This window comes from Pongo abelii, chromosome 5 (genome assembly GCF_028885655.2).
Source record: "Pongo abelii isolate AG06213 chromosome 5, NHGRI_mPonAbe1-v2.0_pri, whole genome shotgun sequence".
NCBI lineage: Eukaryota > Metazoa > Chordata > Mammalia > Primates > Hominidae > Pongo > Pongo abelii.
The window spans coordinates 123200529-123223768 of record NC_071990.2 but is presented as its reverse complement, the minus strand read 5'-3'; the positions used below and the strand labels follow the sequence as shown (position 1 = coordinate 123223768).

Genomic DNA, 23240 nt, shown 5'->3' with positions numbered 1-23240 from the left:
GTAACTCAACAGTATTTCAAATGTAACTCAACAGTATTTCAATATGTCATGCATATTGCTCCACCACAACATAATTTTTATAAATTATCAATGGGTATTTATTATGTCAAAAGAAGAAAAGAAGAGAAAATGGAGGTTTGAAAATTGTACCTTTGAGGCACAAGGGAATGTAGGTTATTTTATTATTGAATTCAATTGTGAAGGGTTGTATTTATTATGCAATGACACTACAGCTGTGCTAAAATGCAATATACATCAGCGTCACCAAAAACCATGCATGCACTACAGTATTCTTCCAACTCACAAAAAAGACAATAATAAAAAAAATTTAACATGGACTATTTTGTCACAGCAGAATTTCTTCACAAAAATAAAAAATGAAAATCAGACTGTGACCAAAGTTTATGTCCACATTGCTCATTTGTTAGTCAAGGAAATTCATTTACAAATTGTGAATTAATTAAATCACATTTGATTGCAGCTATAGTTAATATCTGCCTAGAGAAAATTCTACTGAAGATTATTAGCCTTTTAATGAGAATAACAGTTCAAAGAGTTGAGGACATTGGAAGCAATGTCAATACTCAATTAAAAAACAAAGGAAATTGTGTTTAGTGGTTAGTTTTGGCTCTTGGTAAGTTAACAGGGGTTAACAATACTGCTGAGTTGTTTTTCACTTGAGGAATTAATGCCAAGTTTGCGATGACTGAAGAATTAGTATGTATGAACTGTTCATGTGGGATAATTACAGGAGAGAATATTTTCCAAAAAAATTGAGAAAGCAACAATTCAGTAAAATCTGAAGTGGTATCTGCTAAGATGTGTTATAACTAATGATGGAAAAAAACGTGTAGAGCAGAAAATGGCTTATTTGGACAAATTTACTAAGCTTTTGACATTGTCTTGAACAAGAATAATTGCCCTGAATCAGTATTATTCAATACTAAACAGCTTTGGAAATTTGCTGTTACTGCAGACTTGATTACTTAATTCAATCTAAAATTACAAGGGAATTTAGAGTTTATATGTGAACGATACTGCAATAAAGTCATTTTGGCAAGTAATATTTTCTCAAATGACAATTTTGAACCACATGTTGGCAAAAGTTAAAGCAACAGTCAAGATTTTCATCCTCATACGAATATTTAGTGAGTATGTTCTTTGAACTCAAACTGCAGTTTCAGCAGAACTCTTTAGACCTTGATGCAAATGAAAAGGAAATTTCGTATTTCAAAATATATTTCACTAAGACATTGAGAAGCTTTCACCTAACCTTCAATTACAACTTATTCATCCAAAATGTAGTGACAAGCTAAAAGCCAAATATCAAAAGACTCTAATAGAAGTGTGTTAATGTATTTCAAGTTTTAATTATGATTAAAATCATATGCTGGTGGATTGATAACAGTATTTGGCAGTGCCATCTGTGCTAAAAGATGTTTTGGAAGATGAAATACATAAAATTTCATTATGGATAGCATTAACAGATGATATTTGTAACTGATTTTGATAAGAGAAAATACTAGGAATTTCAGTTAAGCAAATGTTACCTGCAACCCCCAAAAGGGAGAACTCCATTCTTCTCATTATTAGACGTGTATTAAAATTATTTAAACTCATTTGGGTACAAAGTAAAAAAGTAAAAAAAAAATACATATTATTTTGTAGTACTCAAAATAACTTGAATGCTGTAGTACTCAATTATAATTGTTATTATATTTAAATTTCATCAATTAAAAATACGTGGAAATGTGTTTTCTCTCTGATTATGTAACATCTATGTAATTTCCATGATTTTGCCTCTTTGCCCGCAAAGCTTAAAAAATTCATTATCTGGACTTTTTTTTTTTTTTTTTTTTTTTTGAGACAGGGTCTTGCTTTGTTGCCCAGGCTGGAGTGCAGTGGCATGATCTCTGCTCACTGCAAGCTCTGACTCCTGGGTTCACACCATTCTCCTGCCTCAGCCTCCGAGTAGCTGGGACTACAGGCACCTGCCACCACGCCCGGCTAATTTTTTGTATTTTTAGTAGAGACGGAGTTTCACCATTTTAGCCAGGATGGTCTCAATCTCCTTACCTACTGTGCCCACTTTGGCCTCCCAAATTGCTGGGATTACAGGCGTGAGCCACTGCTCCTGGCTCTATTATCTGGACTCTCACAAAAAAAGTTTGCTGATCTTTGATCTAAATAAAACAAATCTGAATTCTGGTTCCACTGGTGGAATGCCGAGGAAACTGACAGCAGAAAGAAAGTGCTGGAGGCCAGAGATCAATGAAATTGAAATTGAGGTGATGATTATCCTGAGACTTACAGTGAAAGACACTGGCTGCAAGGGTCTATCTGAGATGTTCTTTTCTCAAAAGAGGGCATCAGGTTCTGAATAAAATTAGCCATCCTAGACATCCAACAGTGGAGCCAAGATAACCAGTCTGTCATGCTCCAGTATACTGAGCACTATCATTTTTCCTTCCAATGACTTTGTTTGTTTCCATAGTTATATGTTTGTAGGGAAACTGTATGTTTGCCCTAAACAGGTGTTTATCTTTTTGACATAGAGAACACAAAAATTTTGGATAATTTTATTGTTAAGAGGTGGCATTGGCCAATGTTGGTATCATTAAAACGGATTGTAGATGCCTAATAAATTGCATGCGAATTTACTTTTTCTGAAACTAAGGTCAACTCTTTATGTCTTATTAGCTTTCAATGTTTTCAGAAAGAAAGAAGATTACGAGAAAATTAGAACAGGGACTATTAAAGTGGTTTTTCACTTGATTTTCCAACATCTTAGAAAAAAGACCTAGGCTTCATGCAGACCAGTGTAAAAACATTATGCCTTGTCTGGACATAATTAAGCCAGGAAAATGAACACTTTCCACTTAGTATTTATTTGTAAATTCATAATAAAAAAGGTAATAGTTATCATTCCTAACTTCTTCAAAGATACAGGGGATGAAAAAATACTTTTATAATAACCTCTTTAGAATAGATTTTTATGTGAAGGAAGTGCAGAATCACCAGTGTTTTTTTGTCAGCCTACCTCTGGGAGTTACATTGGGATTAAGTCTCCTCTAACCACCAATTGTTAGCTGACAAGGTGGACTTTGAACTAGTGTGTTCAAACATGGGGTTCTCTCGTGTTTGAAAAAAGAAAAAGACCATGTCAAAGCTAGTCTTTATCACTTATCTGGCAATCAATCACATACCTTCCATGGAAAGCTGTTTTACATACAAAGTATTTGCTTTAAATACTTCATAGAAGTAAAAAATGTGTACTGAGGATAACTTTTAAAAAGTAGCTCACATTTTTGAAAAGCATAATTGCTTCATTACATTTTTTTCATTATTGATATGGTTTGGCTCTGTGTCCCCAGCCAAATATCACTTTGAATTGTAATCATCCACACGTGTCATGGGAGGGACCCAGTGGGAGGAAATTGAGTCATGGGGGTGAGTTTTTCCCATGCTGTTCTCATGATAGTGAATAAGTCTCATGAGATCTGATGGTTTTATAAAGGGTAGTTCTCCTGCACATGTCCTCTCGCCTGCTGCCATGTAAGATGTCACTTTGCTCCTCCTTATCTTCTGCCATGATTGTGAGGCCTCCCCAGCCATGTGGAAATGTGAGTCCACTAAACCTCTTTCCTTTATAAATTACTCAGCCTAGGTATGTCTTTATTAGCAGCATGAGAACAGACTAATACAGTAAATTGGTACCAGTAGAGTAGGGTGCTGCTGTAAAAATACCTGAAAATGTGGAAGCGACTTTGGAACTGGGTAACAGGCAGAGGATGGAACAGTTTGGAGGGCTCAGAAGAAGACAGGAGAATGCGGGAAACTTTGGGACATCCTAGAGACTGGTTGAATGGTTTTAACCAAAATGTTATTTGGGATATGGACAATGAAGTCTAGGTTGACGTGGTTTGAGGTGGAGATGAGGAACTTGTTGATAACTGCAGCAAAGGTTACTCTTGTTATGCTTTAGCAAAGAGACTGGTGGCATTTTGCCCCTGCCCTAGAGATTTGTGGAAATTTGAGCTTGAGAAAGATGGTTTAGAGTATCTGATGGAAGAAGTGTCTAAGTGGCAGTGTTCAAGAGGTAGCACAGCATAAAAATCTGAAAAATTTGCAGCCTGATGATGCAATAGAAAAGAAAAACCCATTTTCTGGGGAGAAATTCAAGCCCGCTGCAGAAATTTACATAAGTAACGAGAAGCCCAATGTTAATCCAAGACAATGGGGAAAATGTCTCCAGGGCATGTCACAGACCTTCAAGGAAGCCCCTCCTATCTCAGGCCCAGAGACCTAGGAGGAAAAAATGGTTTCATGGGCCAGGCCCAGTGGCCCCTGCTGTGTGCAGCCTAGGAATGTGGTGCCCTGTGTCCTGGCTGCCTCAGCCATTGATAAAAGGGGCCAAGATACAGCTCAGGCTGTGGCTTCAGAGGGTGTAAGTCCCAAGCCTTGGCAGCTTCCATGTGGTGTTGAGGCTGCGGGTGCACAGAAGTCAAGAATTGAAGTTTGGGAACCTCCACTTAGATTTCAGAGGATGTATAGAAACGCCTTGATGTCCAGGCAGAGGTGTGCTGCAGGGGCAGAGCCCTCATGGAGAACCTCTACTAGGGCAGTGTGGAAGGGAAATGTGGGGTGCTATCCCCTACACAGAGTCCCCACTGGAGCACTGCCTAGTGGAGCTGTGAGAAAAGGGCCACCATTCTCTAGACCCCAGAATGGTAGATCTACTGACAGCTTGCATTGTGCACCTGGAAAAGCCTCAGACACTAAATACCAGCCCATGAAAGCAGTCAGGAGGAGGGCTGTACCCTGCAAAGCCACAGGTCTGGAGCTGCTCAAGACCATGGAAACCCACCTCTTGCATCAGTGTGACCTGGATGTGAGACATGGAGTCAAAGGAGATCATTTTGGAGCTTTAAGATTTGACTGTCCTGCTGGATTTCGGACTTGCATAGGGCCTGTAGCCCCTCTGTTTTGGCCAATTTTTCCTACTTGGAATGGGTGTATTTACCCAATGTTTATACCCCCATTGTATCTAGAAAGTAACTAACTTGCTTTTGATTTTACAGGTTCATAGGCAGAAGGGACTTGCCTTGTCTCAGATGAGACTTTGGTCTTGGACTTTTGGGTTAATGTTGCAAGGAGTTAAAGCTTTATGGCCTGTTGGAAGGAATAATTGGTTTTGAAATATGAGGATATGAGATTTGGGAGGGGCCAGGGGCAGAAATATATGGTTTGGCTGTGTCCTCACCCAAATCTCACCTTGAATTGTCATAATCCCCACATGTCGTGGGAGGGACCCAGTGTGAGGTAGTTGAATCATGGGGGTGGGTTTTTCCCATGCTGTTCTCATGATAGCAAATAAGTCTTATGAGATCTGATGGTTTCATAATGGAGAAATCCCCTGCACATACCTTTTTGCCTGCTGCCATGTAAGACATCCCTTTGTTGTTCCTTTGTCTTCCGCCATGATTGTGAGGCTTCCCCAGCCATGCTGGACTGTGAGTCCATTAAACCTCTTTCCTTTATATATTACCCAGTCTTGGGTATGTCTTTATTTGCAGCATGAGAACGGACTAATACAGTTATTCTCCAAATTAAGCTTTTCCTTTCTGTTTTAAGGGTAACATGATAAAATCACAGAATAGCCACAGAAAGAAAGATTTTCTGAAAATAAGAAATATACATCAAATCCCATTTGCTGATTAAATATTTTACTATGCTTTATAAATACCTAAAGATATTTAGCTTATCCAGTTACTATTCTTTTTAAGGAAAGCTTTTGGAATTTGGAATTTAATTGCCATTTATACTAAATAGTAAAAAGAAGGTTGTGCAATTTACATAGGTTTAACTTCTAACATGAAATTATCACTCTGAAGTGTTAAGTCAAATTGAGAATGGAAGCAGCCTCCCTAAGCAGCATAAAAGACAGGCTGTAAAAGAAGTGCATGGAGAGGAGAGAAAATAACAGGCTATAGACAGAGAGATTCCTTTACTAGGGTGTATCATGGAGTCAGGAAGGAGAGGGGTGCAAAATTGAGGGATGTAATCTGACTCCCTGTTTGGTAAAGTCTGGATTTTATCAAAACTAGAATTGGTAAAGGCTTCTCCATTTATTTCCACCTATGTCCAATCAGTTACTAATTATTGGTGATTCTACTTTAAAAATTTCGATTGGAGATACTGAATAAATATATAAATGTATTAATACATGGATGAATGAATGAACAAATGGGTGAATGAATAAATAAGGGAAAACAGTGAAAGGTCCTTTGACTTATTATTTCTCGGGTGATAGTGAGATGCTTCATCCTGATTTCTGGGCAATCTGTCCAATCACAACAGAGCACCAGGCAGTGGATAGGGCACAGCAATTGAGATGCAGTGCTAGGGAAAGAAAGATGGTTTGAGTCAGACTTGGTATTTTAAATAAGTCAGGTATCCAGGAAAATTAGAACAAAAGGGAATGTTAAAAATCCCACACTAGTTAATAGGGCTTAATTCAGGCATACAAAACATCATGTCTTCTTCATAACATGACTTCATTTTAAGTGCCACTCCGTGGTGGGCTGAGCTTCCTGGTCTACTTCCTAGCCTACCGTGATCTTCTGGGTCAGCCTGTATGTGGCCACTAGGGAACAGAGTGGCAGGCAGGAAGATGGAGAAGAAAAAAGGCAGGGAACACAAGGCAGAAACCAACCAAAGTAATCTAATTTCAGCCACTCTTCAAACTTTTACAGTATTTTGGTTTATGTTCACCACTATGCCTTTTGTAATTCTTGTATTTTATAATTTGTTAAGCTGCTATGGGACTTATGTTGATATAGAAAATTCTTTTTTCTTCTTCTTTTCCTTTCTTTTTTGACACACGCCTAATTTGTTGCTTATTTGATCACACCAAAACTGCCAAGTGTCTGCATGTGGAGACGTGTGATGAGTTAGGTTATAAACAACAATTGGGCAGTGTCATTCATTGTAAATTCATAGGAACATGATAGACATTTTCCTAGAATTTAACTGTCAGGTTCATTAGATGGGTGATTTGAATTCAGCTTCATATATTTACCAAGTTATGATATGTTGATTTATTATTTTTTTCCATGAATGGGCTAGACCAGGTTTACTTGAGAGGCAATGAAGGAGGCAGTAGTAAAGTAAGTATTTAGTGTGAGTTACTTCAAAACTGTGTCTATTATATACTGTTAACTTGAAGAGAAAAGAAAACTATCTTAGCAAGCACCCTTTTAAAAAAAAATTAACTTTGAGTAGCAGTTTTACTAAATTAAAAGTGATTTTCCCATATTTTATCATCTTCAGTTAATACAAAATAGTGGAATATTTTATAATCCTAATAATTTGCACATTAAAACTTTGTTTATTACTACTATAAGTATTCCAATGACAACTATTGTTTATTCAATTCCTGCTTTTTTGTCCCTATAATAGATCAATTATTTTTGTTAACTAATGCATTGACTTGATTCCCTCATTAAAATAATCAAATATTTCAGTTTAATTGAAGAAATTTAGTGCTTTATATTTAGTATCATGTGGTAATTATCTTTGCCTTTCAGGCCATCAACATTTTTTTTCCAGAATTGACTAGAATAAAAATATTTTAAATGCTGTCCTTTTGACTCTTCTTTTTAGCCACTTTCATGAAATGCAAAGTTAATAGAATTTTTAAAGAAGCTCTTTGACCAACTACTGCTGGAAGCAAAGATGCCAAAATGCCATCTTTTTTTTTTTTTTTTTTTTTTTTTTGAGGTGGAGTCTCACTCTTTCGCCCAGGCTGGAGTGCAGTGGCGCATCTCTACTCACTGCAAGCTCTGCCTCCCGGGTTCACACCATTCTCCTGCCTCAGCCTCCCACATAGCTGGGACTACAGGCACCCACCACCACACCCAGCTAATTTTTTGTATTTTTTTTAGTAGAGACAGGGTTTCACCATGTTAGCCAGGATGGTCTCAATCTCCTGACCTCGTGATCCACCCACCTCCGCCTCCCAAAGTGTTAGGATTACAGGCATGAGCCACCGCGCCCTGCCCATCTTTTTTAAAAAGCTCTTGAAATACCTTCTACTTAGGTATATATACCTGAAAATAAGAAGAAATAGAGAATCTTCTGAAACCTTCATACGAGTTTGAAACTCAGATGTAGCCCAAAATGTGCAGGTGATTATAAAATTTAAGCCCTTTTTAAAGTGTTCTTGTTTTAGCCTTTATAGTATTAAGAAATCTGTTCAACGTCTGGGCAAGGCTTAAATATCTTTCATATTTCTATCAGCTGGAAATAAGAAAAAGAAATATATTTCATATGACACATTTTTCTACAAGACAAGAATGCAGAAATATTTTCTCTAACAGTATCTATTTTACAGAAAGAATATCAAGAGAAAGCAAGTTTTTTTTTGTGATGGGGGAGATGCGGGGAGATACCTAGATGACAGCCATGATAATGTTCCTTCCGGTTTATTTCACAATTCTATCCTTTGCTAAAGCAATGTTTACCTTGATTTGGGGTTTCTCATCTTGTCTTCCTCTTCCTGGCTTGGCTTTAGCTTTTAAACTAAAAATAAAGATAAATGAAGGCAGAGAAGAATTTTTACTAGCAAGTGTTGCACAAGAAATAACTATAGTCTCATAAAGTTTTATATTTTTTGACTTCTTGCAATTTGAAATGTAGTTAAAACATAAGGCAAGGCTTCATATCATGTCCCTGAAGCAAATAAAGTACTTTTCTACTTACCTTCTTTAATAGAACTTATGTATTTTTAAACTTTAGTACACTAAGATTTTAAAAATCTTAAACTGCCAATGTCTGCTTAGGATTCCCTTTACAAGTTTTGCGGAGGGACACAGACTGCACACAGGAAACTTGGTACCACTTACTAATGCCACCAAATTAGGTAATGTGTAACAGAATGTCCAACTTTTGAACAAACACCATTTCAACAAATACCGGATTTGAAGATAACCCCAATGAAATCTGAAATAAAATCTTTCAAATCAGATAGAAGATTGTACATATAGTCTTCAGCTTAAAAAATCTGTAACATTTTAGTTTAAAATGCACTTTATAAGCTAAGATTTAAACATACTTTGGGCACTTAAGATCAAATTTTGGAATAATAGTATGGTAAGTTTCAATTTTTCCAAGTCAACTTGGGCATTGCAAATACCAACTGAACTATCTATCATAAATATGTTCTGTTTCCTTGAAATGCATTAGGTTTTTAAAAAATGATACTACTCACAGTGGGAGAAAAAAATTTATAATCAATTTATGTGGGTAATATTAAGACAATAATATTAGAAATATTTTGCCATGCTGAGCTAATGTTTAGTAACTCTGAAAAGTCTGGGAAGTGTCTACTTTATACAAATCTAAGTAAATATAAAAATTTTGAAATAAAGTCTTGTATACTTTTTATACTCTCTCCCTTGTATACTAGGGAGAAGTTGAATGGTCTATTAAACTTGTTAAGTCCTGTAAAATTTGCAATTTCTTGGCTAAAACACAACACAACATGCCACTTGAGGTCATTCTTTCCTACTGAGTCACTGACTCAGGGCTCAGAGCATGGTGCTTAAATGTCAATGGAGACAAGCCCTCTGACTGTGATCCTTATTGTGATACAGTCTCATGTTCTGGATACTCCCATTCTCATAAAAAGCAACTCATGCTTATTTATTATGTAGGGGAGAAAACATAATTTCTTTTCTTTCTTTTTTAGGTTCTTCGTTGAGAGAGTTTCCTGAAAACAAACACTGAATTAACAAAAGAGACAAACGGAAGTTTATTAATGCATGCTGTACCCATCATGCAGGAGAGGCCTCAGTTCAAAAGTATTTCTCTCTCAAGGCAGTGACTTAGGGGACTTGCTTAAATAGTATTTCAACAAAGAACCATCAATCCAATATAGTAGAAAGACAAAGGAGAGAGCAGTTTCAGTCTTCCAAAAGGTAGGAAAATGTAGGAAGATAGTAAAATGTGTCTGCAATTTTTTCTGGTGCCTCCTGAAAACTTCTCTGGTGACTCCTCTGGGCTGATAAGCAAGTTCTGTCTCAAGGAAGGATTGATGGCCTGCTATCAGGCAAGCAGAGCCTGAGACAGAGTGTTCCCCTGTGTTTTCAGTGTTTGTAATTCAACAGTCCTCACTATTTTGGAGAGAACTATTTTGGTTTCCTTCAATCAAAATCTGAGAGTTCCTAATGTACAAATACTGTGTCTAATTCACTCTTTTATCTTCCCAAGGATCTCCATATAGCAGGGTGCTAATTTAGTGTTTGTTGAATTGAATTTATTTAAGGTAGGCTTTCTTCTCTCCTTACAATTTCACATCATGACTTTTACTGTTTTCTTTGTTGTGTGTCTGCATTAGACCACCACTTACTGATTTTTGCACTATTTAATGCAAGCAGGACAGTAAAATTGCCTATTTGACTCTGAGCCTGAATCAGATAAATAGTAACATTTTGGAAAGTTCCAGGAAAGGGTAGGAAGCAGAAGAAATGTGCTGTCAGGGATTTTTCTGTCTACTAGGGGATTGGTGCAGTAGAAAAGAGCACAGGTATAGAAGTAAGATGGGCTTGTTTTCAAACTTCTGCCATTTCCTAGGAGGAGTTTGTCATCTTAACAAGGCTTACCCTTAGGAATGTTGGGAAGATGAAATAAAATGTTACACATAAAGCATCCAGGATAATGCCAAACGCACAAATGGTAGCTATTAAAATTTGAACCAGAAAGATTATGGTATTACAAAATAAGAGATTTCTTTTTAGGTCACATTGCTTGCTTAGAAATGACTCACCCTGTCAAAATAGGTTTCAATTGTCCCCTTTCACTTCAGTGACATGTGAAGAAAGCTGATCCCATCCAGAGAACTCAACCACCATGGAGAAGACAGCTGAGTACTCCACCATTACACAGAGCAACTCCCTGACACTGTTAGGGTTGGTAAGCTATGCCAGAGCCTGTAGCATCCCTTAGAAATCAATCAGTAAAGATAAAATCTCGAGAAATTCCTCTGATAAACGACAAAGAGGTATACATTGGCTTGTAAAATAGAATTCAACTGTAAAAGTAGCATACAAAAAAAGATACAGATTAACAAAATTTTTAAAAGGCAGATAAAAATTCACACGTCAAGTGCAAATGAAGGAAATCTCAAAATACAATTAAATGTGAAAGACATCACCCTTCCAGGAGGTGAAACTTAATGATTCCTACCCTAAATCTTTAAATATGGACTGTTCTTAATGATTTGCTTCCAAAGAATCGAATATGAAGAAAGATTAAAAAAAGGGGGGAGAGGAAGGGGAAGAAATTTTATAGTGAAGAAAACTATCCAACACTATCTTGCCCAGGTATGAAGGATAACATCACCAGTAATAAGTCATGTCTCCAGTCTAACCATGAGAATAACGTCAGACAAACCTTCCTCTCTACTAAATCACTGATCACTGTTCCTTAAAACTTTCAAGATCACACACACACACACACACACACACACACACACACACATATATGTAGAGAGAGAGAGAGAGATCCCAGAAAATGAAATAAAAAGAACCTTGAAAAAAGGTTAGACGAATTGCTCACTAGAGTAACCAGTTTAGAGAAGAACATAAATGACCTGATGGAGCTGAAAAACACAGCATGAGAACTTCGTGAAGCATACACAAGTATCAACAGCTGAATTGATTAAGCAGAAGAAAGGATATCAGAGACTGAAGATCAACTCAAAGAAATACAGTGAGAAGACAAGGTTATAGAAAAAAGAGTGAAAAGAAACAATGACTCTGAGAAATATGAGACTATGTGAAAAGACAAAATCTACGTTTGATTAGTGTACCTGAAAGTGATGGAGAGAATGGAGCCAAGTTGGAAAATACTCTTCAGGATAATATCCAGGAGAACTTCCCCAACCTAGCAAGGCAAGCCAACATTCAAATTCAGAAAATACAGAGACCACCACAAAGATACTCCTCGAGAAGAGCAACCCCAAGACACATAATCATCAGATTTACCAAGGTTGAAATGAAGAAAAAAACTTTAAGGGCAGCCAGAGAGAAAGGTCGAGTTACCCACAAAGGGAAGCCCATCAGACTAATAGCAGATCTCTCAGCAGAAACCCTACAAGCCAGAAGAGAGAGGGGGCCAATATTCAACATTCTTAAAGAAAAAAATTTTTGGACCAGTCACGGAAGCTCATGCCTGTAATCCCAGCACTTTGGGAGGCTGAGGTGGGCAGATCATGAGGTCAAGAGTTCGAGACCAGCCTAACCAACATGGTGAAACCCTGTCTCTACTAAAAATACAAAAATTAGCCGGGCATGGTGGCGCACACCTGTAATCCCAGCTACTCAGGAGGCTGAGGCAGAAGAATCGCTTGAACCCAGGAGGCGGAGGTTGCAGTTAGCTGAGATCATGCCACTGTACTCCAGCCTGGGCCACAGAGTGAGACTCCATCTCAAGAAAAAAAAAAAAAAAAAAGAATTTTCAAACCAGAATTTTATATTCAGCCAAACTAAGCTTCAAAAGTGAAGGAGAAATAAAATCCTTTAGAGTAAAGGAAATGCTAAGAGATTTTGTCACCACCAGGCCTGCTCTACATGAGCTCCTGAAGGAAGCACTAAACATGGAAAGGAACAACCGGTACCAGCCACTGCAAAAACATACCAACTTGTAAAGACCATCAACACTGTGAAGAAACTGCAACAACTAATGGGCAAAATAACCAGCTAGCATCTTAATGGCAGAATCAAATTCACATACAACAATATGAACCTTAAATGTAAATGGGCTAAATGCCCCAATTAAAAGACACAGACTGGCAAATTGGACAAAGAGTCAAGACCCATTGGTGTGCTGTATTCAGGAGACCCATCTGACATGGAAAGACACACATAGGCTCAAAATAAAGGGATGGAGAAATATTTACCATGCAAATGGAAAGCAAAAAAAGGAGGGATTGCAATCCTAGTCTCTGATAAAACAGACTTTAAACCAACAAAGCTAAAAAGAGACAAAGAAGGTCATTACATAATGGTAAAGGGATCAATGCAACAAGAAGAGCTATCCTAAGTATATATGCAGCCAATACAGGAGCACCCAGATTTCTAAAGCAAGTTCTTAGAGACCTACAAAGAGACTTAGACTCCCACATAATAATAATAGGAGACTTTAGCACCCTACTATCAGTATTAGACAGATCAATGAGACAGAAAATTAATAAGGATATCCAGGACTTGAACTCAGCTCTGGACCAAGCTGACCTAATAGAAATCTACAGAATTCTCCACTCCAAATCAACAGAATATACATTCCTCTCAGCACCACATAATATTTATTCTAAAATTGACAACATGATTGAAAATAAAACACTCCTCAGAAAATGCAAAAGAACGGAAATCATAACAAACAGTCTTTCAGACCACAGTGCAATCAAATTAGATCTCAGGATTAAAAAACTCACTCAAAACTGCACAACTACATGGAAAGTAAACAACCTGCTCCTGAATCACTACTGGATAAATAATGAAATGAAGGCAGAAATAAAGATGTTCTTTGAAACCAATGAGAATAAAGACACAATGTGCCAGAATCTCTGGGACACATTTAAAGCAGTGTATAGAGGGAAATTTATAGCACTAAATGCCCACAAGAGAAGGCAGGAAAGATCTAAAATTGACACCCTAACATCACAATAAAAAGAACTAGAGAAGAAAGTGCAAACAAAATCAAAAGCTGGCAGAAGACAAGAAATAAGTAAGATCAGAACAGAACTGAAGGAGATAGAGACATGAAAGACCCTTCAAAAAATCAATGAATCCAGGAGCTAGTTTTTTGAAAAGATGAACAAAATAGATAGACCACTAGCCAGACCAATAAAGAAAACAAGAGAGAATAATCAAATAGATGCAATAAAAAATGATAAAGGGGATATCACCACCAATCCCACAGAAATACAAACTATCATCAGAGAATACTATAAACACCTCTATGCAAACAAGCTAGAAAATCTAGAAAAAAATGGATAAATTACTGGACACATACACCCTCCCAAAACTAAACCAGGAAGAAGAAGAATCCCTGAGAAGGCCAAAAACAAGTTCTGAAATAGAGGCAGCAATTAATAGCTACCAACCAAAAATAGTCCAGGACCAGAGAGAGTCACAGCCGAATTCTACTGGAGATACAAAGAGGAGCTGGTACCATTCTTTCTAAAACTATTCCAAACCACAGAAAAAGAAGGACTCCTCCCTAACTCATTTTATGAGGCCAGCATCATCCTGATACCAAAACCTGGCAAAGACACAACAAAAAAGGAAAATTTCAGGCCAATATCCCTGATGAAATCGATGTGAAAATCCTCAATAAAATACTGGCAAAGATAATCCAGCAACACAGCAAAAAGCTTATCCACCACAATCAAGTCAGCTTCATCTCTGGGATGCAAGGCTGGTTCAACATATGCAAATCAATAAATGTAATCCATCAGATAAGCAGAACCAATGACAAAAACCACATGGTTATCTCAACAGATGCAGAAAAGGCCTTTGACAAAATTCAACAGCCCTTCATGCTAAAAACTCTCAACAAACTAGGCAGTGATGGAATGTATCTCAAAATAATAAGAGCTATTTATGACAAACCCACAGCCAATATCATACTGAATGGGCAAAAACTGGATTCCCTTTGAAAACCGGCACAAGGATGCCCTCTCTCGCCACTCCTATTCAACATAGTGTTGGAAGTTCTGGCCAGGGCAATCAGGCAAGAGAAAGAAATAAAGAGTATTCAATTAGGAAAAGAGGAAGTCAAATTGTCTCTGTTTGCAGATGACATGATTGTATATTTAGAAAACCCCAGGGTCTCAGCCCATAATCTTCTCAAGCAGATAAGCAACTTGCAGCAAAGTCTCAGGATACAAAATCAATGTGCAAACAATCACAAGCATTCCTATACACCAAAAACAGACAAACAGAGAGCCAAATCACGAGTGAACTCCCATTTGCAATTGGTACAAAGAAAATAAAATACCTAGGAATACAACTTACAAGGGATATGAAGGACCTATCCAAGGAGAACTACAAACCACTGCTCACAGAAAGAAGAGAGGACAAAAACAAATGGGAAAACATTCCATGTTGATGGATAGGAAGAATCGGTATCATGGAAATGGACATACTGCCCAAAGTAATTTATAGATTCAATGCTATCCGCATCAAGCTACCACTGACATTCTTCACAGAATTGGAAAAAACTACTTTACATTTTATATGGAACCAAAAAAGAGCCTGCATAGTCAAGACAATCCTAAGCAAAAAACAAAGCTACAGGCATCACACTACTTGACTTCAAACTATACTACAATGCTACAGTAACCAAAGCAGCATGGTATTGGTACCAAACAGCGATATATAGATCAATGGAACAGAATAGAGGCCTCAGAAACAATGTCACACATCTACCACCATCTGATTTTTGACAAACCTGACCAAAACAAGCAATAGGGAAAGGATTCTGTACTTAATAAATGGTATTGGGAAAACTGGCTAGCCATATGCAGAAAGCTGAAACTGGATCCTTTCCTTACATCTTATACAAAAAATTAACTCAAGATGGATTAAAGACTTAAATGTAGACCAAAACCCATAAAAACCCTAGAAGAAAAATTAGGCAATACCATTCAGGACATAGGCACGGGCAAAGACTTCATTACTAAAACATCAAAAGCAATGGCAACAGAAGCCAAAATTGACAAATGGGATCTAATTAAACTAAAGACCTTCCGCACAGCAAAAGAAACTATCATCAGAGTGAACAGGCAACCTACAGAATGGGAGAAAATTTTTGCAATCTTTCCATCTGACAAAGGGCTAATATCCAGAATCTACAAAGAATTTAAACAAATTTACAAGAAAAAAACGACCCCATCAAAAAGTGGGCAAAGAATGTGAACAGACACTTCTCAAAAGAAGACATTTATGCAGGCAACAAACATATGAAAAAAGGCTCATCATCGCTGGTCATTAGAGAAATGCAAATCAAAACTACAGTGAGATACCATCTCACACCAGTTAGAATGGTGAACATTAAAAAGTCAGGAAACAACAGATGCTGGCAAGGATGTGGAGAAATAGGAATGCTTTTACACTGTTGGTGGGAGTGTAAATTAGTTCAACCATTGTGGAAGACAGTGTGGCAATTCCTCAAGGATCTAGAACAAGAAATACCACTTGACCCAGCACTCCCATTACTGGGTATATACCCAAATGGTGATAAATCATTCTACTATAAAGACACATGCACACATATGCTTATTGTGGCACTGTTCACAATAGCAAAGACTTGGAACCAACCCAAATGCCAATCAATGATAGACTGGATAAACAAAAAGTGGCACATATACACCATGGAATACTATGCAGCCATAAAAAAGGATGAGTTCATGCCCTTTGCAGGGGCATGGATGAAGCTGGAAACCATCATTATCAGCAAACTAACACAAGAACAGAAAACCAAACACCACAGGTTCTCATTCATAAGTGGGAGTAGAACAATGAGAACACATAGACACAAGGAGGAGAACATCACACAGTGGGGCCTGTCAGGGGTTGGCGGGAGGCAGGGGTGTAGGGGAGGGATACCATTAGGAGAAATACCTATGTAGATGACAGGTTGATGGGTGCAGCAAACCACTATGGCACATGTATACCTATGTAACAAACCTTCATGTTCTGCACATGTACCCCAGAACTTAAAGTATAATTTAAAAAATTAAAAAAAAAGAATTTTAAAGTTAATAATGATTATGCTTTAATGAAATAGACATGAAATCACAATAATGAAAACCACATAAAAGATTATTCAAATTTACTTTAAAATATACATGAACTAAAATTCAGGAGGAAATTATCAAAATGTTAACATTTTTATCTCTGTGTGATGTGATTATGGATGACTTTTATGTCCTTTTTTCTATTTAGTTTCTTCCCCCACAGTAAGAGTATTACTTAAATAAACAGAAAGCAAAAAAAAAAAAAAAAAAACAATAAAAATGAGCTTAAAAGATGTGGTACTGAAAGATTTTTCTTTGAACAGTCGCACAAGCAAAGACAATACTTAGTAGTAAAGCCTCTAAGGAAAAAGTGGACATCTCAGCACAGATGGCAGGATAAAAATGTAATATGGGGAGCACAAAAAAAATATGCAGACTGAATCAAAACAGACAATTCCCTTAGGTAGGTGGGCTTTTAAAAATTGGGCACAGAAACCATTTATCCATACTGGATCTTGCCCAGAAGCATTGAAAGAAAAACAATGGAAGACAATGATGGAGGTTTGGGAAGAGGAGAATGAGAAGCCGATGCCCTGCTGCCTGCTACCCTTTATCTACACCTGCCTCTCTCCTCTTCCCCAGTGCCCCCAGCAGCAGGCTCTCCAGATGCATTAGGTCCAAGCAACACAATTTGAAAAATCAACAAAATCATCTTAGGTTAGATCTACTATCAATCACTCTCTAGTAAAGATGAGCTGGAAATTATCAGAATCCACAGTATAATCTTTGTGGTTTACTACATATGAAAATTTAAGAAAACTTATGTTATTCTCATGACACTAAAGCTTGGTTTATTAATTCTCCACAAATTTATTTGTCCTGTCTGTTAAAACCTTATTTAAAAAATATTATTCGGGGCCGGGTGCGGTGGTGCATGCCTGTAATCCCAGCACTTTGGGAGGCCAAGGCGGGCGGATCGCCTGAGGTCAGGAGTTCGAGACCAGCCTGGCCAACATGGTAAAACCCTGTCTCTACTAAAAACACAAAAATTAGCCAGGGGTGGTGTCATGTGCTTGTAATTCCAACTACTAGGGAGGCTGAGGCAGGAGAATCACTTAAACCTGGGAGACGGAGGTTGCAGTGAGCCAAGATTGTGCCATTGCACTCCAGCCTGGGTGACAGGAGCAAGACTTCATCTCAAAAAAAAAAAAAAAAAAGTATTCAGGTGGCTGTGGTGGAGTGGCTCACACCTGTATTCCCAACACTTTGAGAGGCCAAGGCAGAAGGATTGCTTGAGTCCAGGAGTTCAAAAACAGCCTGGGCAACATAGAGAGACCCCATCTCTACAAAAAATTAAAAAATTAGCCAGACATGGTGCTGTGCACCTGTGGTCCCTGCTACTCAGGAGACTGAGGTGGGAGGGAGGATTGTTGGAGTACAGGAATTTGAGGCTGCAGTGGGCTATAACTACACCACTGCATTCTAGCCTGGGCAACAGTGAGACCCTGTCTTAAAAAAATAAATTTAAAAATTCATATATATATTATTCTAGCATTTATAGCTACTTGTTACTTATTATTAGCGTTTATAGGTACTTGGCCTAGAAGGATGCTTCCTGATCGTTAGAGTTACCCAGAGTAAGAAAAACAGAAAGAATACATGTGAGTGAATCTGACAAAAGCTGTGGGACTGAGATGTCAAGTCAGTTTTGGCTTGAGCACACTTGGCTGTACTTGACATGAAAGGAAAAAGAGTTCTTCCTGTGTCTGGCCACAGTGAGCCTGGACAAGGTTGTATAATGATGGCAGCAATAAGAGCAGCAGCATGAACCCAGTCACACTGTATCAAAGCTGAGCTTAATCTAGCAACTGCAGCTGCAGTGAGCAGAGGCTTGGAGAGAACTGAAGCACTTGGTTAGATCTTACTTACTGAATCTATTAAAACTTTACGGAGATTTCAACAGCTGGCCTTTCCTCATTATGGTACCAATGGTTGCAGTAGAAATAAATGTGGACATCTCTTTAAATTGTATGGGAAACAATAGCGCAGAAGCATATTCTAGAACTGTGCTGCCCAATGTGTAACAATTAGCCACACCTTGCGATGAAGCTCTCAAATTTTGGCTAGTTTGAATTGAAGTGTAAAGTACACATCAGATTGCAAAGTCTTAGTATAGGAAAAAAATGTAAAATATCTCAATAATTTTCATATTAATTACATGTTGAAATGACTTTTTTGATATTTTAAGCTAAATAAAATATACTGGAACAATACAGTCAGGATGGATAAAGTTGACCCGAAGAAACCAAAAGGCAAGATGTCTGCCTATGCCTTCTTTGTGCAGATGGGCAGAGAAGAACATAAAAAGAAAAATCTAGAGTTCCCTATTAATTTTACAGAATTTTCCAAGAATTGCTCTGAGAGGTGGAAGACGATGTCTGGGAAAGAGAAATCTAAATTTGACGAAATGGCGAAGGCAGATAAAGTACACTATGATTGGGAGATGAAGAATTAAGAACCAGCTAAGGGAGGCAAGAAGAAGAACCCTAATGCCCCCAAAAGGCCACCATCTGGATTCTTCCTGTTCTATTCAGAATTCTGCCACAAGATCAAATCCATAAACCCTGACATCGCTATTGGAGACGTGTCAAAAAGCTGGGTGAGATGTGGAATAACTTAAATGACAGTGAAAAGCAGCATTACATCACTAAGGTGGCACAGCTGAAGAAGTATGAGAAGGATGTTGCTGACTGTAAGTCTAAAGGAAAGTTTGATGGCCCAAAGGGTTCCACTAAAGTTGCCTGGAAAAAGGTGGAAGAGGACAACAAAGAAAATGAGGAGGAAGGAAAATAAGGAGGAGGAAGAGGAGTAAAAAATTTTAAAAACTGTCTCCTTGTGAATACCTTAGAGCAGCAGTCCCCAATCTTTTTGGAACCAGGGACCAGTTTTGTGGGACAGTTTTTCCATGGATGGGTCGGGGGATGGTCTTTGGGATGATTCACGCATATTACATTTATTGTGCACTTTATTTCTATTATTATTACATTGTAATATATAATGAAATAATTATATGACTCACCATAATGTAGATCAGTGGGAGCCCAGAGCTTGTTTTCCTTCAACTAGACAGTCTTTCTGGGGGTGATGGCAGGCAGTGACAGATCATCAGGCATTAGAAAGATTCTCATAAGAAGCAGGTAAACTAGATCCCTGGTATGCACAGTTCACAACAGGGTTTGCTCTCCTATGAGAGCTGCTGCTGATCGACAGGAGGCGGAGCTCAGATGGTAATGTGAGCCATGGGGAGTGGTTGTAAATACAGGTGAAGCTTTGCTCACTTGCCACTCACTTCCTGCTGTGTGGCCTGGTTCCTAACTGGCCACTGACTGGTATCTATCTATGGCCCAGGGGTTGGGGACCCCTGCCTTAAAGTAGGGGAGAGCTGTAATTGACACATCTCTTATTTGAGAAGTGTCTGTTGCCCTCATTAGTTTTAATTACAAAGTTTGATTACAATCATATTGTTGTTTCTCAAACTAGAAACTCTTTACATGAAGTGGCCAAGTGGGTCTAGAGCACCCTGAAACTATATTAAAGTTGTACATATTTCCAAATATTTTTAAAATGAAAAGGCAACTTCATGCTCTTCTCACTCTGTGTGCTTTGCTGTTAGTGTGATAAGGCATTTAAAGGTGCTTCTGGCATTTTTTTTTTTAATTTGTAAGGTAGTGTTAACTACATGGTTATTGGCTAGAAATCCTGAGTTATCAATTGCATATATCCATAGTTTTTAAAACGAACAAAACAACCAAGACAAACTCTTGATGCTCTTTGCTTGATGTTGAGGCTGTGGTAGAAGACGCCTCTGGGAGTGGCCGTAGCTCAGGCTGTGCACTATGAGGCTGGGCCTGTTGACTATGCACTGGGCATCCACTTAGCTTCAGGTTGTCTTGTTTCTGTATCTAATGACATAGCATTCTGCTACCATTCCTAGCTGTGAACAAAAGGTGGTCAGCTGGCTTGAGAAGTATTTACTTTTTGTTTTTGCTTTTTTTTCAGTTAAGTGTGGTAGTTTTTAAACCATTTGTTTTTAAACAAACTACAGAACTTTTCATTGTCAACAAAGCGAAGAGCCACTGCATCAATGAAAGTTCAAGAAACTTCTGTACTTAAACATGATCTCCAACATTCTGGTTTTTTTTTTTTTTTTGTATGTTTAGAATGCTGAAATATTTTTGAACTTAAATAAACAGCATTACATTTTAATAATACATTACTAAAATTATTTGCAACATTTCTCTTACCTTTTTTTAAATGTGGATACTAGAAAATTTTAAATTACACATGTGGCTTATATTTAAGAAACTGGGATTAAGTTTCTACTGGACAGCACTGCTACAGAGCAAACAGAATTGGGACTGCTGTTGTTAGGCCCTCAGGTCTTATTTGGGATTTTTGTGGAGGGAGGATTCCTTGTTTTACGAATGGAGAGAACACAGCCCCATCCTTTTGAGTTCTTGACATTTCAACTAGGGTTTGAGTTTCTTTGTGAAAGCAGGAAATACCAGTTACATTCCATAATAAATGATGGAGACGTGGACTAACCCAAAAATGAACACAGAGTGAGCCTTTTGTTGGCTTGTGCAATGGTTAGAAACTGCATTGAGTCTTTTGATCAAACCAACTCTGTTTTCTTGCCAATATGAAAAGGAGAAAATCATTTAAACAGATTTCAAAAAAGGAATGTGGATATTGACCATCAAAATGAGCCTAGGAATGCACCATATCATTGAGAGCTAGTCTGAACTTTTATCTAGGGATATGTCCTCTTTTATTTAGGTCTAAACTTCTATGCAGAATACTTTTCTCTGAAATTGAAGATTAATTTTCTGAAGCCTATGAATTCTAACATAGCATTAAATTATATATTTCTTCAAGAGTGTCTTCATTCATCATTTACATATATTTTGAGAGTCTGAGTAACATAACAGTAGATTTTAAGATGGAGTTTACATTATACAGTCCCATACTTTAAGGGCCTTAGCATTTTCATTTGTTTATTCAACAGATATTTATTGAGCACTTACTATGTGCCAGGCAGTCTGCCAGGCATTAGGGGTGCAATAGGAATCAAAAATAGAATAAGATCACTGATCTCCTACAAATTACAGCCTACTGTGGGAGGTAGACATTTATCAAATAATCACATGTGAGAGGTCTCAGAAGCAGGGGGCAGGGATAATTCAAAGCTCAAGTGGAAGGATGAATTGTAGACAAGAGGAAGTACGGCTCCTCCAAGTGTAACAGGAGAAGTGATTCCCCGAATCCAGTTGGCTGCAAAACAAGTCAATGTGTTTGATATGAAGTGTGTGAGAAGAGAGCAAAACTAGCTGGAATGCTTAGTATATTATTTTATAACTCATCATCTAGGCATGGCTAGTTACTCAAGGTAAGGTTTAATTTAATATAATGTCCAGGATTTAGAAATAGACTCATCTGTTAGTAAATTGCAGGTTTGGGGTGGCAGGACACATCAATAACAGTAGAAGAAGATACTTGGCAGTAGAGACAGGCTTGTCATCACCATCTAGGAAATCTATAATGTACAAAGACTGGGCTTCTGTACTGGCAGAAACCCTTCAGCAGGTCTAAGCAGCAAGGCAGGATAACATTGCAAAAACTCAAAACATGGGTCAAGATAGAATTCTAGTAATTGAGCATACAGAATGTGAGGACATGGGGAGTTGGAGAGGAGAGAGATAATGACACTCAAGATAAAAACTCAGGTTTAGGAGTATTCTTATCAGAAATATTCAGAAAAAAACCTTTATTTGGAGAACACTGTGGCAGTCCAGTGGCCAGGACTGGCCATAACCTGGGGTAGATTAGCAAGTGTAATCAGTACTGCAATACCATGAGCAGGATTAGCCTGTTAGGGAGCAAGGCTTACTCCCAAGTTCCCCAAGGATGTGGAACTTTAAATAGGTTTTGAAGGAGACTCGTGATTTAGAAATTTTGAGGTTGGTAAGAATGGTCAATGCCATGTGTAATAAATGCATTGTCACTTAAATTCTTATAACATTTGTAATATCTCATATATAAATATATTTGTAATATAAAACATACAATATAGGGTTTATATTTTTAATATACAAATCAAGATTGTAAAATATATACTTTATATTTTCTAAATATGTATTTTCTAAACCATATATATACACACATATATATATATACACCTACATAGCTTAATAAGTATTCAAATTTGAGGTAAAAATTACGCATAAAGGCATTTTAATAATTTTAAAATTATTCATCATTATTAGGGTAATTTTTGATAACACAGCTATCACTAGTTTAATGATACTCCTTTCTTAGCTATGATTTTACACACAAAAGACTTCTTCAGTAACGTGAAGTTCTTTAGGTAACTGGG

The 23240-nt window shown here is 37.6% G+C and overlaps 2 long non-coding RNA genes and 1 pseudogene across 3 annotated transcripts in view; 2 read left to right on the top strand and 1 right to left on the bottom strand.

Moving 5' to 3' along the window:
• Positions 1-23240, bottom strand: part of LOC103890979 (uncharacterized) — a 198478-nt gene that overhangs the window by 87658 nt on the left and 87580 nt on the right. The window contains exon 2 of one of the 2 annotated variants that reach the window (XR_008526400.2): positions 8526-8583. The exons of the other annotated variant lie outside the window; for it this stretch is intronic. This is a non-coding gene — a long non-coding RNA (uncharacterized LOC103890979). The remainder of the gene's footprint in view (positions 1-8525; positions 8584-23240) is intronic. 2 annotated transcript variants of the gene reach the window in all.
• Positions 3496-17038, top strand: LOC129060057 (uncharacterized). Its single transcript, XR_008526402.2, has 3 exons — positions 3496-3623; positions 9752-9980; positions 10868-17038. It is a non-coding gene; the product is annotated as an uncharacterized LOC129060057 (long non-coding RNA).
• On the top strand, positions 19086-19676 carry LOC112133844 (high mobility group protein B3-like; annotated as a pseudogene).